Source organism: Schistocerca gregaria, chromosome 1 (genome assembly GCF_023897955.1).
Source record: "Schistocerca gregaria isolate iqSchGreg1 chromosome 1, iqSchGreg1.2, whole genome shotgun sequence".
In the NCBI taxonomy this organism is placed as follows: Eukaryota; Metazoa; Arthropoda; class Insecta; order Orthoptera; family Acrididae; genus Schistocerca; species Schistocerca gregaria.
In genome coordinates this window covers 935,824,041-935,845,146 of record NC_064920.1, presented here as the reverse complement: position 1 = coordinate 935,845,146, position 21,106 = coordinate 935,824,041, and positions in this window count along the sequence as shown.

Sequence of the window (21,106 nt, the reverse complement as noted above, 5' to 3'; positions counted from 1 at the left end):
AACTTTAAACATCGGTACCATATTTCTCTAACACATAAATTACACAGCTATGTGATCATTTAACTGAGAGACAAACATTTTTTTATTATGTCGATGACACATGTTTACCCAATTACACAGTTGGATAATTTCACACTTATGAAATTTCAATTTTGTCTGTACTTTGTGAAATGTTCATATTTTTTCGGAACCATTGTGACACTATGAGAGCTTTGAATGATGTATTTGGTATGGGATCATGATTTTTAAAGTACGTTTGAGGCAGATGACACTTTTGACATGAGCTGAGAATTTTTTTTTACGTTTTGAAATTATTGGAGGAAGCTACGACGATTTTGAGAGTTTACTGTGGTGTTATGATGTTATTATTACGACGACGATGTGAATTATGCTACTGAGGTATGTTTAAGCTGATGCTATATGAGTTATTTGCTTATGCTATGTACCTGTTATGATGAAATATTGAAGAAGTGTCGACGAATAAGGTAAGGAATAAAGAGTAGTGGTTAGGGACTCTGGTTAGTGAAAAAGGATGTTGGAAACCGAGAATCGTACTTTAAGAGTTATGAAATGTGTGTACATGCGTGAATGTATCACTATGCTCGCGAAAATTTTTTGGACACTGTTAAATTTATAGGATTTTGTTTCTACAGATTTGAAACACAAATTCTTGACCTGTGAAATTTTTTATATGAGACTGCCACTGTAGCGGAAACTGGTGTCGTAATATTTCGGTAAGAAAGTTAAGTGACCACCTGCGCGTAATGCGTCGTGGGCACCTAGCTGGGCGACAGCCACCTGGAAACAAGTCATTACTGTGTGCCTTTCAGAGGCACAGGTTAAAAAAAAAAAAGGGGGCCATTATGCTCGCTATTGACATTTCTTTGTAGAAAGCGTCGCAAACACGACACGCTCAAACTTGAAAACATATGATTACACTTTGGAATTCTTAATTTATGATATTTACTGAAATTAAATGATGAGAAACATTCCATGTCTATTGTCTTGCTAGTTGGAAGATTGTTTACAGCATTATGAAATGACTTATGGCTAGCGAACGACGTTTCACGCCTTGCTTCGCCTATTTTGTTTAATATCTAGTTTCTAGCTGCCCTGCAACATTGGTTAAAGTAAAATTTTATAGATGTACTAATATAAATATTTTTTGCCTACAGACCCAGTAAAGAATAGCTTCGTGATATACTTCCAAAAAAATGAGGGAGCACAAAAAGACATTGCCCTTCACAGGAACTGCACACACAATTTTCTTTTAAGTACTTGGTAATTTATTTCATTGAATAAGTAGTGGTGCACCATTTTAATTACATAGACATTAAGATGTGAATATACATTTCCCTTATCTGCATTGTTGTCTTTAGTATACTATTTTTTCTGCTTGAGCTTTGTCATGTTTAGTTATAAGCTATTGCATTTGCTGCTGCTGTGTGCCAGGCATAATGTTACTGAATTTGACTTTGTATTACTCTGTTAAACCAGTTTTACTACGGATTTATTTTTCTTGTTTGCTGCGCATTGCCTTATATTAGTTTTAATATTGCTGCTTGCTTTGACAACTTCCATTTTTTTCATTGTTATTTGTGTTAATTTGTTTTGTGCTGCTGCATTGCCTTGTCCCTTAGGTTAGCATCTGAGCTCAGTAGATTTTAAGTTAGCTTAAGAGGGGGTAGACTATATAAGAAACTAACTATGATGAATTGGAAGAAAAGCATTGAGAAGCTATATGGAAATGATTTGGCCAAAAAAAGTAGTGTACAGTGGAGAAAAACTATTTTTGAAAGAGGATGTGAACAGAACACAGAAAGCATGCTTGGATAGGATTTTTTTTGGATGAAACAAATGTTGAGATACGACGAAAGATCTACAGAATGAAGTTCTGGGTTGAACTGCAGTACCAAATGTTACACTGAAAACAAATCCTGCCCTTTCCTCTTGTGTTATCCCACTATGCGTTTGTGTACCCTTGTGTATTTGTTTTCTTCCTGTCTGTGTACTGTTCATAGAATCTTTTCTCTTCTAATACTAAGCTACATTCACTGTGATGAGGAATACTCTTATCCTCAAATATAATTTGCATTAATAACATGTTATTTACTTAGTAAAGATGTTTACACATTATTTATTCTGTTTTGTTCTAATGCTCATGTGTGAAGTTGATGTTTCAAAAGTTATTCTGATCTTTTATGTATGTACTTATGGCGTAATTTTTGTAACACTAATGTATTTGCTATTTCGATTCTTTTCTAAAGCCTGTACTACTACAAAGGTTATCTGTATTGCTTTGTTCTTTAATGATATATTTTGTATCTTTGTTACTGTATTCTTATGTTATAAAATTGTAATTGACACCAGTTCATCAAATTAAGTAACTTGTAAATTACATTTCACTGCACACATTTCTGTTGGTCATAGTATATGGACAATATGTGAGAAGTAGGGACTGATAGTGTTTGCACGTGTGTTAATAATTCAGTAAGGGACTGGATAACAGCATTGCTGGTTGTAAGGACATTTCAAAAACAATTTTTGTGAGTGCACAAGTGGTGGTTATGGACTTGCTATATTATCCGCAAGACTCATCAATGGTGATTGTGCGCCTGCACAGTCAAACAGATGGCTGCTGGCCATCTCTACAAGGACTACAGTAGGTCTACATCTTTGATGGCCCACGAATGCCATTACTTCTACAAGGACTACAGTGGGTCTACACCTTTCATGACCCACCAATGCCATTATTTCTACAAGGTCTACAGTGGGTCTGCATCTCTGGTGGTCCACCAATACGGTAATCTCTACAAGGACTGCAGTTGGTTTGCTCTGTGACGACCTACCTACCAATATTCTTTAAGATTTTGACTGACTCTGCTGTGGGTTTGTTCTGTTGTGGCCCATTACCTGTCTGCATGTCAAGAGTCAGCACTGTCTTTCGTTGGAAGGACAACACTACTTCTTCAAGACTGCTTAGAAATCCACTGCTTCCAAGTGAAATTTCTTTTATTGTTCAGACTTTGAAAAAAACACTGCAATTTTACTGTGATGAACGATCAGGACTGTCTTTATGGCCTGTGAGAAAATTTTTCCTTCTGACCAACATTGTATCAATAAGTGTGTGCATTTGATATCTTTGTTATTGTAATTATGAAAAATTTTATCAAATCATTATTGGCCAGTGCCCAAAACAATTTGTAAAATTTTTTGTGGGGAGCATGGGGGCTATCTAAGTAGGCTGTTTAGGTTTTCTTATTGGTAACGCCATGTAGCGCTCTGTTTGAAAATCGCTGGCTGTGCTGTGTGCAGTCTGTGGCTGGTTTGCATTGTTGTCTGCCATTCTAGTGTTGGGCAGCGGCAGCTGGCTGTTAGTGGCTCGTAGCATTGCGCAGTTGGAGGTGAGCCGCCAGCAGTGGTGGATGTGGGGAGAGAGATGGCGGAGTTTTGAAATTTGTATGACTGGATGTCATGAACTGATACATATACTGATATATATACTAAAAAGGTAAATAAATTGTTTGTTCTCTACTAAAATCTTTCATTTGCTAACTGTGCCTATCAGTAGTTAGTGACTTCCGTAGTTTGAATCTTTTAGTTAGCTGGCAGTAGTGGCGCTCGCTGTATTGCAGTAGTTCGAGTAACGAAGATTTTTGTGAGGTAAGTGATTTGTGAAACATATAGGTTAATGTTAGTCAGGGCCATTCTCTTGTAGGGATTATTGAAAGTCAGATTGCGTTGCGCTAAAAATTATTATGTGTCAGTTTAAGCACAGTCATGCACAATTTTTGAAGGGGACGTTTCAACTGTTACCAAGCAGGCAGCCGGTCAATTTTGATGGGCGGTATAATCGTCCAGTGCAAACACCAATCATATTGACCTTCTCACAGAACACACATATCCGCTTCTTTCGCCGCTCACTGGGCACGCTGGTCACTTTGCTAGACCCACTGTCATGGGCAAAAGCAGACTGGGCAGCACATTCTTTGTATCGAACCGCCCACCACAGGCTAAACTAATACGCGACTGGTGGTTGCCGACTCCTCGTGACTACTGCTGCAACCGGCCGCGGCACTCTGCAAGCCAAGCGCTAGCTGCCTGGTTGTATGCAGTAGTTTTAACTGATTCCATCCCGATTTAGACCCCTCATTTTAAAAAATACAGTTTACCCAGTCCGAAACAGTGATGCTGTTGACCATACATCTTGTATTCCTCACGTGATATGTAGAAATCTCCCTTTTATATGAGCTATTTAGGAATACAGAAGGAATTGGGGCATACTCATGGGTTCACATAGATAAAGTACCATTACTTTTTGTGAAAATCCTGTATCAGCTGAATATCTGTTATGTCCTCCATTGCAGGACTAGAAGATATTTTTTGGCCACTATGGAGTGCTAAGACTTAAGTCTATCGGGTGGTTCCTTTCAAAGGGCACGGCCGACTTCCTTCCCCGTCCTTCCCTAATCCGATGAGACCGATGACCTCGCTGTCTGGTCTCCTTCCCCAAACCAACCAACCTGCTTAAGTCTATCACATGATGCCTCCTCACTTTCAAAGTCTCTTAAAGTAATCAAATGCTTTGCCGCATACGAAGTCTCTAAGGTAACAGCACAGGGAAGTTGTTAATATCAGGTTTACACTACTTAGCACTATAAATTCGGTAATACGTTTGATTTTATTACAATGATCATTTCTCCCTGTGTAGGTGGAATATTGGAATTTCGTTAAAAGATATTGCCGCAATGAAAAAATGCCTCATTGCCATTCCAAGTCCCGAATCGCGTTCATGGTACCCTAGCTCGCGGCACATCACTGACATAAAATTGATAGGTTAAGTAATTAAATTGATTATGAGAGTCACTCTGCATGGCGGGTATTTTTTTTTTCAGCGTTGAATTGCTGTTGCCAGGCAGCTCAAATGGGAATCCCTGGAGGGAAGACGGTATTCTTTTCAAGGAACACTATTGAGAATCGACTTTTGAAGCTGACTGCAGAAGGATTCTACCGTCGCCAACATACAATCTGCGCAAGGACTGTGAAGTCAAGATAACAGAAATCAGCACTCATAAGGAGGCAGTCAGGCAGTCTTTTCCCCTCACTCTATCAGAAAGAGGAATAAGAAGGGGAATAACCAATAGTACTACATGATACCCTCTGTCACACTCCATATGATGGCTTGCGAAGTAAGGTTTAGTTGAAAATGTAAATTTAGTCTACCTTTTAAGATGTCAGTCCATCCATTTACCGAGCGAGCTGGCGCACTGGTTAGCATACTGGATTCGCACTCGAAAGGACGGTGGTTCAATCCCACATCCGGACATCCTGGTCTAGGTTTTCCGTGATTTCCCTAAATCACTTCAAGCACATGCCACGATGGTTCCTTTGAAAGGGCATGGTGACTTCCTTTCGCACCTTTCCCTAATCCGCTAGGACTGATGACCTCGCTGTTTATTCCTCTCCCCTGAATCAACCAGTCCATCCATTTATAAGCACACCAGAAGAAGACTGCCTCTTATTTATCGATAAAACAAAAGCCGAGTTTATTCTGCTGATTGTCTCCCTGTAAAACTCTTCATTTTAGCTTCTTATTTCCTCACTGCAGTCACTTCGCAAGACAAATGTTAGAGGTTGTCTTGCGTTTGCCCACAATTTATTTATTTATTTATTTAGGCATTTATTTTACCTGAAGAAGTGGTAGAGAGTTTCACTTTCGTCAGAGTATAGCTTACCTACTGTATTCTCGTGAATCTTACGGTCTGTGATATATGGCATTTATGGACAAATGGCTCTGAGCACTATGGGACTTAACATCTGACGTCATCAGTCCCCTAGATCTTAGAACTACCTAAACCTAACTAACCTAAGGACATCACACACATCCATGCCAGAGGCAGGATTCGAACCTGCGACCGTAGCAGTCGCTCGGTTCCCGACTGAGGCGCCTACAACCGCTCGGTCACAGCGGCCGGTTGTATGGCATTTATATCCATATCATTTCCACGATTAAGTGATGTACCCTTCCAAGTCACAGACACCTCCTAATTCTCTCGAAATCCCATCACGTTCCGACAGCACTGTTCCATTAGCTAGAAAGCTGGCAGGTAGAGAGGTATCACAATGAGAACAGAACGTAAAGGTGGATATTCACATCATGTAGCGTATACGTGGATTATGCAAGGAAATTCAGAAGCATAACACCTTCAAATAATCAACATCGAATTAGGGCCTATACATATCACTCCGTACATGTACTAATATCCTTTATCGCATTCCTATGCTTACCACACCAGAAACAAGACTGTTTAATTGCGACTGAGATTTCGTTGACAGGTCTCTCTTTCGCTCTCTCTCTCCCTCTCTGACTCGCTCACTCTCTGACTCTCTCTTACCCTCTCTCCCCGTTTCACTCACTTTCTCCCTACATCTCTCGTCATTACTTTTATAATATCTAACGGAATAAAACTATGAATAATAAAAATTTCGCTAATGTCACCCGGTAGAGAACTCACTAAGATTTTACGCTGTCTCACTCTCCTGATGTATCAGGAAAAAAAATTCTCTCTGCTTGTGGACACTGACCGTATGTGGTGATCCCATTAAATACACACATATTGCTCTAGTTGAGCAGGCAACCAATGATCAAAGTCGTTTCCACACACCTGTGTACAGTTTTGTCGCCTGTAATGGAGGACCAGCACGTTGACTACGAGTCAAAAGCCGAGGGTTCTTGTGTCGTTGCTTCAGAAACAGTTTGGTACACTGTTTTTTGCTGAACAGCAGTTACAGATTCAGATCGCTCTGTTCTTTTACGAGAAGTGGAATATAGTGGGTATAGTAACTTCCTCCTTCTGCTCGGTTGCAAATTATATCGGCACTAGTGTTGCAGGGAGGACTGGTCAAAGACAATGCGGGAATTCCTTTCAATCTCACACTGTATCCTATTGATGTGAGAATACGCTGTGACTCCTATCCACATAGAGAAAGATGGCCAAATGCAATTGTAAATTCCACACTGTGCTCAAAGTGCTGGAAATAGGTGGATTACCTAACTGTGTCGCTCTAGGACACTATCTTGTATACTTAGTTGTATATGTCAGAGGATTAAACATGAATAGGCGTAGTGCACAGTCATCTATCTACATTCGCAATCTAGTGTATGATACTCGCAAAGTAGTGGAAGGGTGGTTTAACGATGATACAGAAACTGGGAAGCATGCTGCCTTGTCAATGTATGGCGTTTAAATTACGGGAAAATAGGTAAAATTGTTAAAGTTGATCGCATTAACAACTGTGGTACTTATTACAGTACATCATTCCATATGAGCAGTGTCTTTTCCATCTCATTCGTCCACTGGTACACTATTGAGTGAGTCCCACATAATGATTGACTGACAGCCAATTGTCTGAGATGGAGAGCCTTGGTAGCAACGACTTCTGGCGATTACCAGCAGTGAAATAGTGATCACGTGTGTTGTTGCAATATGAGGAGTTGATTCACCTGGCTTCTTCGAAATGGAATAGTGAGGCATGTACTACCCTGTCATTGTGGAAGACAAGATGAAACGTAGAAGTCATCACATTAAGACAGCTGTTTCGAAACGTTCCACAATGCCAATAGCTCTTCCAGTTTCCATCGGTTGCGATTTCAGCTGTGTACACAGTCATACATTTTGTTTTTCTACTATGACTTCGATAACTGTATCAGATGCTAATCCGACATATTGGTCTGTTGACTTTCACAGTAAGATGAACATTGCATGGTGGAAGTGGTGCTGCTCCCACAACATACAGGATTGTTGAAATAAAAGACAGAGGTGGTATCTCGTATTGACAAAAATGTGGAAGACATCGGAACCGATGGAACCTGGAAGAGCTTTTGGCATTCTGGAACGTTTCCAAACAGCAGTCTTAAGGTGATGACTTCTACGTTTCATCTTATCTTCCACAGTGACAGAGTAGTACATGCCTCACTGTTCCATTTCGAAGAAGCCAGGAGGATTAACTCCTCATATTGCAACCACACACGTGATCACTATTTCACTGCTGATCATCGCCAGAAGTCATTGCTACCAAGACTCTTCATCTCAGACAAATGGCTGTCAGTCAATCATTATGTGGGACTCACTCAATAGTGTACCAGTGGACGAATGAGATGGAAAAGACACTGCTCATATGGAATGATGTACTGTAATAAGTACCACAGTTGTTAATGCGATCAACTTTAACAATTTTACCTATTTTCCCGTAATTTAAACGCCATACATTGACAAGGCAGTATGCTTCCCAGTTTCTGTATCATCGTTAAACCACCGTTCCAGTACTTTGCGAGTACCATACACTAGATTGCGAATGTAGATAGATGACTGTGCACTACGTCTATTCATGGTTAATCCTCTGACATATACACCTAAGTATACAAGATAGTGTCCTAGAGCGATACAGTTAGGTTATCCACCTATTTCCAGCACTTCGAGCACAGTGTGGAATTTACAATTGCATCTGGCCATCTTTCACTATGTGGATAAGAGTCACAGCGTATTCTCACATCTCACACTGGTGCCGATTTAATTTGCAACCGACCAGAAGAAGGAAGCTACTATACCCACTACATTCCACTTCTCGTAAAAGAACAGAGCGATCTGAGTCTGTAGCTGCTGTTCAGCGAAGAGTGTTTTGCACGAATCTTACTCTCAGCACCTATCCAAGTCCACAGGATCTCTGTGAAGCGTGCATGTCGAGGAGGTTAGCATCTCTTATCGGTGTGTAGTAGATATCAAAGCGTTGTGATGATGTAACAGATGGTTAAGAAGAAACTTACTGTTTATTCATGATGGAGCTCCAAATGGACAGAGTCTGAATCATTTTACGTAAATCAACTATTCTGGCAATTGTGCAGTATTCTTCTAGTGGCTGGGATCAGTACCAAGAAGGTATTCGTAAGAGAGGAATGATCGTGGAACATAAACACACGCACTCCTAAGGTTAAATCGTTCTGCACTTCAACACTCCATAATGTTAAAGCCATGTTCTGAAATGTTAGACAAGTGACTGCAACGCTCTAAATACTCTAAAGCAGGACATGTAAGTCCAATATCTGACGTACATCAAGCGTGCAAGTTTTTTATCCCGCTCATTACTGTGACAAATTTTAAGATGATAAAACTACATTCTTCTGTACCAAAGGAAAACATAGATTCTTTGTGATACATGTAAAATATATATTTCCGGAGGTGTACAGCGCCCAGTGCTCACATCTGGTTACGGTTAAAAAATTATGCTATGCTCGCATCAGTTCTATAAAATGATGGCGAGAAATGAAAAATGCATCTTATGAGTAAACAGACAAATGCATAGCACCGGTATTTGACATCTGAAACTACACACCATGCTGCACTAACTCCATAAACAGGGCATCTCCCAAGGGTTTGCTGTATATCACAAATATCTGCCAGTGACTGAGAAAATGAGTTTGAAACATTTTACGTAAATCACTTGTGCTAATAGTTCTGAAGTTCCATTATCTGGTGTCCGCACCAAGAAGGAACCGGAAAGAGATATATGATAGTGGAAATAAACACATCATAAGAGCTACACAGTTCTGCTCTTTATCACGTTGTAATGCTAGAGCTGTGCTTTTTGCGACCTATTAGCCGCATGGGATGCAACGTTGTTAATGCTCCAATGTAAGAAATATGTTTCCAACGTATGACACACATTCTCCCGGAAAGTTCCTCTCCAATAAACTATGGTGACAAGCTGTAAGATCATAAAACAAATACCCTGCACACCAAAGAAAACAACGATTCTTTCTAACATAAATACTACATAGGAAGCTTGACATTCACGAAGGTCAATCCCGATTATAGTTCGGAAATCATGTCAACAAATGTCCTAAAAAAAGTTGCCTTATAGAAAAATCTAATTGTGTGTGTGTGTGCGTGTGTGTGTGTGTGTGTGTGTGTGTGTGTGTGTGAGTGTGTGGTCGCTTCTTCGAGCATTCTGCACACAACGGTGATGTATTATATGAAATCTGCTAAATGAAGGGAAACTACAATGGTTCACCATTCCAGTCATTATCACAAAGAGATTTCTACTGTCAACTATATATTAAACTATATATTAAAGGTTCTTGCAGATTCCGGCTTGATTGGTAGCAGTGATGAAACTGACTGCCAGTTAATTACACTAAATCTGTCAAAAAATGTTCAAATATGTGCGAAATCTTATGGGACATAAGTGCTATGGTCATCAGTCCCTAAGCTTGCACACTACCTAACCGAAATTATCCTAAGGTCAAACACACACACACCCATGCCCGAGGGAGGACTCGAACCTCCGCCGGGACCAGCGGCACAGTCCATGACTGCAGCGCCTCAGACCGTTCGGCTAATCCCGTGCAGCACTAAATCAGTCAATTTATGCATTAAAATTAACTTTATATGGCCAATGAATATAGCTTATCCCTTGGCTGTATAGAGGACCGTCGACGGATGGAGGCGAAGTAACTTTTCCATTCAACATTTAATTAATTTAGAAAACACAGAACCTGTTTACAATCCGTACACTTCGGGGCTGCCACGTAGGAATTTAAGTTGTAGCCACACTGACAGTGACACTAATTCCTCATGTGTTTTGAGAGTTGCCGCCAAGATAGGTCTCCCAACTTGTTCGACAAGAGGCCTTGTGCCCCACCGGTCTGAGGCAGCAGCAGCTGTTCCGATTGCAGCCCCCTTTATGCTGGTGACGAAAACATGTTTGTATCTGTGGATGCTTACTACGGTTTATCGTCTGACCTTATGAAAGTATGGACCCAAAGAACTTGGAGAGCCTTTGGTTGCAGATCCTGGACGTCATGGCTTTTGGTAAGAGCTGGTATTAATTAATTCTAGACTAAGAGCTATTTATTTGATGTACGGCTGCGTTTTGGAATTCTGATTAAAATTAGTTATGCTGCAGGAAACTGTCGTTAAAAATCTTTCGTACTCCATTGCTGGTACGTGTTATTCAGGATCGGCCCCCACTCACTGACGGCCCATCGGATTGCTTCGCCGGGTGTTTACGTCATTCGAAGCGTATACGCTCGCCAGCTCTAGCAACTCCCTGTCTTTCGCGCTGTTTCCCCCAGCTGCGGCCGCACGTCTTAATTTTCCTGGTCAAGTTAAGTTTATACTTAGAATAACTCTGAATTTGTATCCGTTAAGTAGTAGCCTTCATTTTATGCAAAATTTCGACGTGCATTGGGATCCCAACGTATACCTTAACTTGTTGAAAATTAACTATTTTTCTGTTATCGGAAAATTTCTTTAATCTGCGATTGATATGAGTCTCTGAGCTCAAAATTATCTTGATTGATTTTAGATTGTTTTCCATCATTTTAAGGTTGCTTTTAGTTTTTTTGTTATTTAAGTTTAAATCATGCTTTATTCTCACCATTTGGTAAAGTTATAGTAGTGTTGTTTAGATTTACGTCTGTCTTCATTACAACTTTCCCTTGTTTCATTCTGTGTCTTAGATAGGGCGTGTCTCGCCCTAAGGGCTATTTAATTATTTTGGTTTAAAGTTAACTTTTAATTTTCTGAAAATTATTTAAACTGGCATCAAATTTTAAACGAGTTTTATTGCTTGGGCTTTTAATTAATTAAAAAAGCGCTTAATTGGCTGCTATTCAAGCTAAACTGCGTAAAACAAATTTGTGTTCTACGAGAGAATGAAGTTTGTAAAATCCCTATTGTTCCAGAACTTCCCGGTTTTTTTCGATGGCTGAATTAAGAGGCCGTAACCATTGAATTTTACTAACCATATGCACATGTCCTGTAAATTACTCGATCCACACTATTTCGATAAGAAATGATCAGTGGCACATGTAACACACTAACTAACTAATTACCTCTCCTTTCAACGGTGCTACGACATGTGTACCAAAGTGTGCCGGCTGTAGTCGTCACAAGCTGCGGGGACCTGAATTACCGCGCCCGCCTCTCCTGACCTCGCCGCAGTGTGGCGCCGCGAGCAGCGCCGAATGTGGCGACTTCTGGTTGCAGTTGTGGCTTGCCGGACCCATGGTGGCATATGCTGTTCGGTTGAGGTCTGCAACCTGGAAGGGTCAGTTTCACCTCGCCCTCCCTGCACGCTGTTCGTTACGCTGGCGCAGCTTCTTGATATGGCCGGTACCGGTGACAATGGCGGTCACCATCAATCACACTTGTCATTTTTGTACCAGCTGCTGAAGTTTATATTTCTTGGGCGTCGCCAAACGACACGGATGTTGTGTCCGTGTGACCACTATTCTGGTTATGGCGCGTAAAGAGTAGCCTATGTTGTCATGAAGCACGTTATTTTGGCTGGGTTGTATATGCTAAAATTTACTGTGTAAGAAACATTTTGATAACTGTAAATAATGTTGAGTTGTAATGCTTTTTCATTTGGTAGATTTGTCAGGTAGTGTGCCGGTGTAAGCTGTCGTTAGCACAGAGGCCGGCAAAGAGGTTGCTAGAAGATCGATAGTAAGCATCGTCACACGCGAGTCTACCAGAAGAGACGCCAAAGACAAACTCGCAAGAAACACGACGCTAACGTCCTCTCGATCTCCAGTATTTAGATTGCCGCCGCGGGCAGGAAGGCCCAGGCACTTTCAACTGCAGTCAGTCATCCAGTGAGTCAACGAGTCGAGTCATCACTCGCAACAGTGGGAATAGCAGTCGTAGTTGGGTCAGCCTCTAGCTCAGAGTCTGTCAGTACCTATCGATCAGTGTGGTGTACATATTGGAACTTGTACTTCAACCAGCAGTGAGGCTAACGTGGACTACTACAGACGAGCTTGTATTACATTCTCTAGTTTAAGAAAAGTAACTTCTTGTTCAGTTTAATACAGGCTCCTGTTAATACACACGTGCTGTTGTGCTACAAAATGACGATACTGGCCACCAAACAACATCGTCTCCTTGCTTTCCGTGGTAAAAGCCTACAGTGACAACAAGACTACACAAAGGCTGGCTACAAGTATCATTGAGTGCAGATTTTGCTTGCTTCTCTCGTGTTGCACCTTGCAAGGGTGCTCATTTCTCACTGTTAATTTCTTGCTGTGTTCTTTCATGTATTACTGGACGGGATCCGCAGAACTAATCAAATTTCTCTTTTGAGCGCCTTTGCTTGCTTTTTTACTATAACATATTTGTGTAAGCTATGGTTACCCCGCCCCCTCCGTCCCCCGGGCTCACGGCTCAGCTGCAGACAGCCCTGTGATGGATCTAAAACAATTGTGTCACTTTCAGAACCAACAAATTGCTGCGTTGCTGACGACGGTACAACTACTGGCTGCATAAGCTGTGACGGCCGCACAACCGATCGACTAGCTGAACAAGTGCCACCGACCAGCATACCACCCTTCAGGCCGTTTAACGACAGTGGAGAGGATTGACTCGAATACCTGACACAGTTCCAAGCACACTGGGAAGTTCATCGAGTTGAAGGTACTGTAAAGCCAATGCTTTCATTTGTGTACGGAATCCCCAGTGTCGAAGTTATACAAAAACTATTCCCAGCTGCGTCATCTGACGAACTCATCTATGACGAAGTAATCGCTGTATTAACTCAGTACTGTGACCAACAAGTCCAAGTAGCTGCAGCCAGATAAAGTCGGAACAGACATACCGTCAGTGGTTCACAGAATTGACGGGGATGACTAGGAAGTGTAAATGTAAGTGTAGTTATGCCAAATTTTACAGTAACTTAATGATTAGAGATGCAATAACATTCAGTGTCTTAGATAGTAGAATCGGGAACAGATCCTCAACTAGTGAAAATTTTAGAGAAATATGATTTGGGTGCCATAGCGGCCGATACGTTCCACCAGGGTTGAGTCGCCCCTTGCTGGCGACCGCCCCAAGCAGCCACAACAACTCGTGCATACACAGACGTGCGGACAGCCACGTAGACACGTAAATAGACCTGTTAACTTAGTGAAGTCTTGTCCTAGATGTTTTGCTCGCCATAAAAGACAGGATTGTCTTCACATAACGCAACGTGTTACACCTCTGGAAAAAAAGGACAAGTGCAAGAAGCAGTTTGTCTGCAATGACACAAGTACGGCAATTTTGCCAGCTCCCAGACAAAAAAAAAAAGAACTGGCTTGTGCACATGCAGTGAACATTGTCTTTTCCATACCTATAACTGGTTCTGGTAAAAGTAAGATTAAGGTTGTGCCTCCTTCTCCCCCTAGCGCCATGCAACAACGTTCTAACAAACTATTTGTCTCATTACGAATTGCTGGGTGTCGTGAGATTTTTCAGTTAGACATAGGTGACTCAGTAACTTTGCTTAATAGTGCCACATATGAAGTTAGGCTCACCAGGCCTTTCTAAATCTTACAACGGGCAGGAAATTGCAGTGCTTGGACAGTGTAGTTTTACTTATCACTTATAAATCTCACACTAGCACTATGAGTTTGACTGTATTGCAATCCAGAGACAGTGAGAACAAACTCGGTTTCGATATTTTTGATTTGTTTTGCCTTAGCTTCCAAGATCATGTACTTCCCATATGAGTTTTTGCACCAAAAGTTTGTGTCACTACCCGGCTTAAAGAATTTGCTGAACTATTTTTAGAAGGCATGGGAAAAGCTAATAGTGCATGTTACATTGAAAGACAATGCACAGCCTAAGTTTCTCAGAGCCCACCCCGTTGCACGTTTTTTCCGAGACAAATTACTCATGAATTGAAAGAATTGCAAGATAATGGTGTGATTGCTCCCATTCAAGGTAGTCAATGGGCAAGTTCTCTCGTTTTGCTGCCTAAGCCTTCTGGTCACATTCGCATTGCTGTTGACTTCAGGCCTGCAGTCAATCCAAAAACAGTTGTTGACACTTATCCGTTATCTCACCCTGAGGACCTCCAAGAAATGCTCAGTGCAGCACATTACTTCTCGAAGGTAGATTTACGTGATGCCTACTTGTAAATTCCGTTGGATGAAGAATCACAGGAAGTGTTTGTCATAAATACACACTCAGGTCTGTTCAAGTATTTGCGTTTGCCCCTCGGCAGTGCTTCGTGACCCCCCCCCCCCCTTCACCCCCACCCCCCACACCAATTTCCAACGATACTAAAACTACCTTGACGATGTTGTCGTCTCATGTCGTACACCATAGGAACAAACTGCAAATTTGCGTACTCTTTTTCGCGTGTTGTCAGAAGCAGGACTCAAGTGTCGCCTTGAAAAGTGTGACTTTTTTTCAAACTGAACTACAGCGCTTGGGTCATATGATAAACAGGCAGGGTTAGCACCCCCTCCAATCCCATCCAATCCCATTTGCTTGCAATCCGTGACCTGCCTGTTCCTCGCAATGTGTCTAATCGGCAAAAGTACTATCCACAATGGCAAAGAACATTGGGTTCATGCCGAATACCGCTCAGATCGCGGATCCATTGCATCGCTTGCGTAGCAAAAATGTGCCTTTTGTGTGGTCTAAAGACCATCAAGACACATTTCAGAAGCTCAAGAAAACTTTGCCCAGTGACAGATCTTCACTGCATTTTGATCCTGCCAAGGCGGTAGCTTTGCAAGTCGACGCTTCTTCCTACGGAATCGGCGCTGTGATTTCACACAGAATTGGTGAGCAAGGCAGACGTATTGCTTTTGCCTCAAAGTTGTTAACTCAAACTCAGTGCAATTATTCTCAAATTGAAAAAAAAAGAAGATCTCACTATTGTGTATCAAGTGACAAAATGTTATCACTATCTGTATGGTCGCAAGTTCTATTTAGAGACAGATCATAAGTCTTTTCAGACCTTGTTTCATGCATCAAAGCCAGTTCCTACACTCTCTGCTCAAAAACTGCAGCTTTGGGATTTGTAACTTTCGCAGTATCAGTATGAAATTGTGTACAGACCAATGACAAAGGATGGCAATGCAGACGCCCTCTCTCGCCTTCCGATTGGCCCGGACCCTGATTTTGATGTATCTGCCGCATCTTGTTGCCAAATCGATGTGCCATACTCTGAGCTGTTACAATCTCTCACTTGCACTACAGAAAAATAGCACAGGTCACGGAAGCAGACCCTGATGTCAAGATTTTATTGCATGACATTCGACGGTCATGGCCTAATTCATTGAACAGTATCCATAACTCAGCTGTGCACCGATATTTTGGAGGTCGGCATAACCTTTCAGTTCACAAAGGTTAGAGTCAGGTTGTAAACAACACTGGACACTGGACAATCACGTGTGCTTATTCTTAGTGTTGCAAAAGGATGCTTGCGATTGCTCCGTCAAGGACATTGGGGAATTGTTCGCACTAAACAGTTAAAGTGACGGCGCTGTACATGGCAGGGCATGGACGGCCGCATCAAACAGCTGAATTCACAGTGTCGTGCTTGCGCTGAAAACCAATCCGCCCCACAGATATTCTCTGATTGGCCTAAGGCTCAACCGCCGTGGTAACGAGTGCAAGTTGACTTTCCGAACACTTTTGGAACACTCGTTGGCTCATAGAGGTTGACTCTTTCAGCAAGTTTCAATTTTCAGTGCCTATGAACTCTACCACATCAGGCACTACCACTCAGCGTCATCCTCCGTATTTTGCATAGAAGGTTTGCAGAAGTACTTGCGTCGGACAACGGCCCACAGTCCACTTCAAGTGATTTTGAACAGTTTTGTGAACATTCATCATCTCACAGGGGCTCCGTTTCACCTGCAGTCCAAGGGGGAAGCAGAACGCTTCGTATGCACTTTTAAGCAACAGATCGTGAAGTTTCGCACCACCAACACACGGGGAAAGGTGCTGCAACTCTTTCTCACCCCCTATCTCTCCCACGCATTAGACGGACCCTCACTGGCGGAACTTCTGCATTTTCGCCGCCATTGGACACCGCTACACTTGCTACACCCACCGTAGCATCCGATGCCACCGATTGTCCGCAAACATCGCTTTGCGCCGCGCGGTTTTGTTATTTTTAGCATTTATTGCAACCTTTGGCATTGGGAAAGAGGCGTGATCCAGAAACTCATTGGTTCTTATAAGCACTTAATTGCAAATCCCGATGGTTTGCGGCACCGCCATCAGAAAGAAATTCTCATTCGCGCATGACATTTCCGCTGTGATTTTGCTGCTTTTCTTCCCCCAGATTCACGGCATCACGGAACCGGGCGGCCTTCGCAGCCACCTCGCTGATGCCACCAAAATGCAAAATGAAATGAGGAGGAAATGAAAATTATGTTCAAAAATGGTTCAAATGGCTCTGAGAACTATGGGACTTAACAACTGTGGTCATCAGTCCCCTAGAACTTAGAACTACTTAAACCTAACTAACCTAAGGACATCACACACATCCATGCTCGAGGCAGGATTCGAACCTGCGACCGTAGCAGTCGCACGGTTCCGGACTGCGCGCCTAGAACCGCGAGACCACCGCGGCCGGCGAAAATTATGTAAATGGGTTTGCGAACAGCTGATATTGATTGTAAAGTGAAATTATAAACTTCAAAATTGCATCAAAAGCAAAGGTTGCCCCTCAGTAAGATTTGAAACTAAGAAATGAAGCTTCCGAAGCAAGCATAGCTAACTGCAGCGGTTCCATGCAAGAGCCTAGACTATTTCAGTTAAGTTACCTCATATCTTCTAGGAGTACCCCATGTATTCCATGTAATAAAACATATGTAGAAAGAAAAGGCAGAACTTAAAGTGTCGTATTCGTTGTAGTCATTTCAGATGAAACAGTACTGTAGCTGGTGGGCGACAGGGAGGGGGGACTGGATGTCTAAATGTTGCTGTCGTCGTTATTCCTTCAGTGACGTTCACATTCCAGTTATTGCAGTGAATCAAAGAGTGTAGATCAGGGATTTACAATCTGCAGATCAGGGGCCGCATGTGGTCTAAAGGAAGTATCAGTGTGGCCCAAGAAGTAAACCTCTGTCATAAATTCCGTTAATGTAAAGTTACGATAAATTGAATATTTTCAATTTGAAACTCCCGCTACACGATGCTATTTTCTCATTGGTCAATTCTGTTACTAACATAACCGACCGTGCTACAAACTTGAACCAGCAGAGCCTCGGTCTTGTAATCGGCCATGTATCAGACGAGCTAGTCTCTTATCTTACTGCCACTTGAATTTTAGCTGTGAAATAAAGATTTAGAGACGTATAATGAAATTAATTTATGGAAATATAACGAAATTTTGTGTTATTTCTATGCAACTGTGACAAGAAACCTTATTCAGTAGAATCTTTCAAACAATAAACGCCTTCCAAATGAAACTGAAAGTATGGCAAGCTCAACTAATTGCGTACTACTGCTTCGTTTCAACGCGTTGGCAACAAACAGCATAGATACGTTACCAGAACATTTTCAGATGGAATTTATAGAGCTGCAGTCTAATATCCAACTAAAAGAATAATTAGATCATATATCTTCGTCGGACTTTCACGAATTATAGCTGCCTGGAGGCAAATATCCCTTGCTGCACGTTGACATATATGTCATCTATGTTTGGAAGCACATACGTTTGTGAAGAGTTAGCTTCAAGACTAAGGCATACAGACAGTAAAGAATCAAGGAATTACAGACAATGATTGCATGTGGGCATCGATTTAAATCAGCGAGGAAAATAGACAATTTGTGACGGTCTGGGATTCGAATCCGCGTCTTCTGTTTACATCTCTCATATATCCGAAGCAATATAAATGTAAATAACTGAAAGTTAAATTGTTAAGTTTTCGGTGTGCCGGACAAACAGATTTCCAGAACAAATAGTTAAATTTCGGTACATAACCTCAGTGGCGCATTCAGTAGAAAATTCGGATTACATTTCCGATTGACGAACATGTAGCTGATGCACGTGAGAATGGCAAAGTGCTGCCGAAACTCATCGTGATAATACTTGTTGTAAAAATTAACTGAACAGGAAAAATTATTTCACAGTTTTTTTTTTCGCGGAGTAAACCTACTTGCTCCCAGGGCAGGTGTGGGCTCTTTAGAGAAAAGACTTTGTTGGATTTTGTAATCCAAGGCCAGATATCTGTTTCATTCTGAAGTGGTTTCTGTTTGTAGCTACTGTAGTGATTTATGAAATATTTCAACATGCTTTAAACATATCGGTTACAATGAATTTGGAAAAACCTGCTGTGGCAGTCTGTGTCATAATAACTTACTGTGTCCTGGGACTCTACTTTGTTGAACAGAGTCAGAAGGAACATTTGTGAAATTGCCGCCGCCCCACAAGTTCTTTAACGCCACTGCGGTGACTTGCGAGTGAATGTGGAGGAAATTATGATGAAAGACACGCAACACTCAGTCATCTCGAGGCACAGAAAATCCCTGACACCGCCGGGAATGGAACGCGGGACCCCGTGCGCTGGAAGCGAGAACCCTGCCGCAAGACCACGAGCCGAGGACTTCTGCCAATGATATACGAATATGACACACACACATTACCACACATTACACGTGTAATGTATTGCTTTCCGCTAATTTTGAATTTTGTGCCTTTTCAGCAGAGGAACTACTTGTTTCTTATATAGACAAAGCAATTTCGTTGCCTGGTGATGTATTTGCCCTTATTTACATTGATGACTTAGTTCTCTACAATCTTCTCTGAACCTGTTATCGTGAATTTTTCCTTATCGCTGTGGAGTCTATCACTATACAAGTAACACACACAACTAAACAACCATTGTTAATATGACAAGTCGTAAGTTGCTACTGGATGCCGGAATGACGCGTAAACTCATTTATGTGCTTCACAGGTTTTTCTAATATTTTTCGATATGTAGGGTAGAAGTTGGTGCCGTGCTGTAACACACTGCGGCTGTATGAACTCTTTCGTGTCCTCATACAGAATAAAAAAATTTGCGACCCTAGTAAACTCTTTGGAACTATCAGTAAAAGGCAATGACATATAATGCTTTTTGTTGGAAGCAAGGAGAAGGACGAGTTTCATTAACACCTTTGGTTCAAATTATATTGTGGAGGAAAGGTTTGAACAGTGCTAACGAACTGTTGGGTCACTGGACAGAGTGACACACACACACGATACTCGCGGGCGCTTATGGTGTCAGTGTGCTCACCTCCTTGAGCCGTAGCGTCGTTTATCTTTATTTTTTTTTACGCAATCTTCATGATGAGTCACACCATAAGCGTAGAGTATCTTATTCTGGCTACCGTACTTGAACGTCTTGATGTCCTGAAGCGAGATGGGAACTCCTGTCATAGCACACACTGTTGCTCTCGAAACAGAAAACCTAATGGCATTCAGTGTTTATCTACTTGACCCACTGACGACGTAACCTCGCTGAAAGTGAAAGATCGCCCTAAATCGCTTAAAGAGAGTGCAGATTTGATTTCTTCTCCTTCGTGGTCCAATCCAATCATTAAGCCTGTCTCAGATGCCCTTTGTCATTCAAAGTTCAAACATACCTTGTTTTTTCCGCTCATTCATTTCTCAGAAAACACATGACGCTTAAACAACGGGTATGTATTTCTGCATAATGCCATATACGACGTCTCTCTTAAATGAATGTCACACCCACTTCCTCGTCATTTGATGACATGCTAGGAACTTATGGCGATAAAGGATTAATAGTTTTGCTGACTTCTGATTTAAAAACAAACAGGAATTAAAATACCTCTCACAGTATATTACTACAGTGTACTTTACGAAATCAGCTGTGTTATTTTCTAACCAACATGGATAAAATAACCGCTATGAGTTTCATGTTAATGAAAAACCGAGAGATGTGCCCAGGGAGAACAAAATTCCGGAGAACCAATGTAGCTTACGTAGAGCTGCCGGTGTTCTTACGGCAGCGCTGACACAAATCTGTCACGTAGCATCTGGTCTCAGCTTGTTCTACTACTTCTTAAGGGGAGATTAAACTGACCGCATTTCCTGCGAAGGCAGTGTACCTGTACGGCTTTCATTAAAACTTCGGCAACTTGCGTCTTGCTAATCCTGTGTTATACGATGCGCCGCAGAAGAGATAGCAGCTCAGCCAAGAAGATGAAATCGCTTTTACTTTTCAGTAATCGGCTTATGAATTGTCCCTTTGCTTCGGACGGTGGGCGTCCCTTCTGGCGGCAGTTTAAGCCAACATTAATCCGATTAAAAG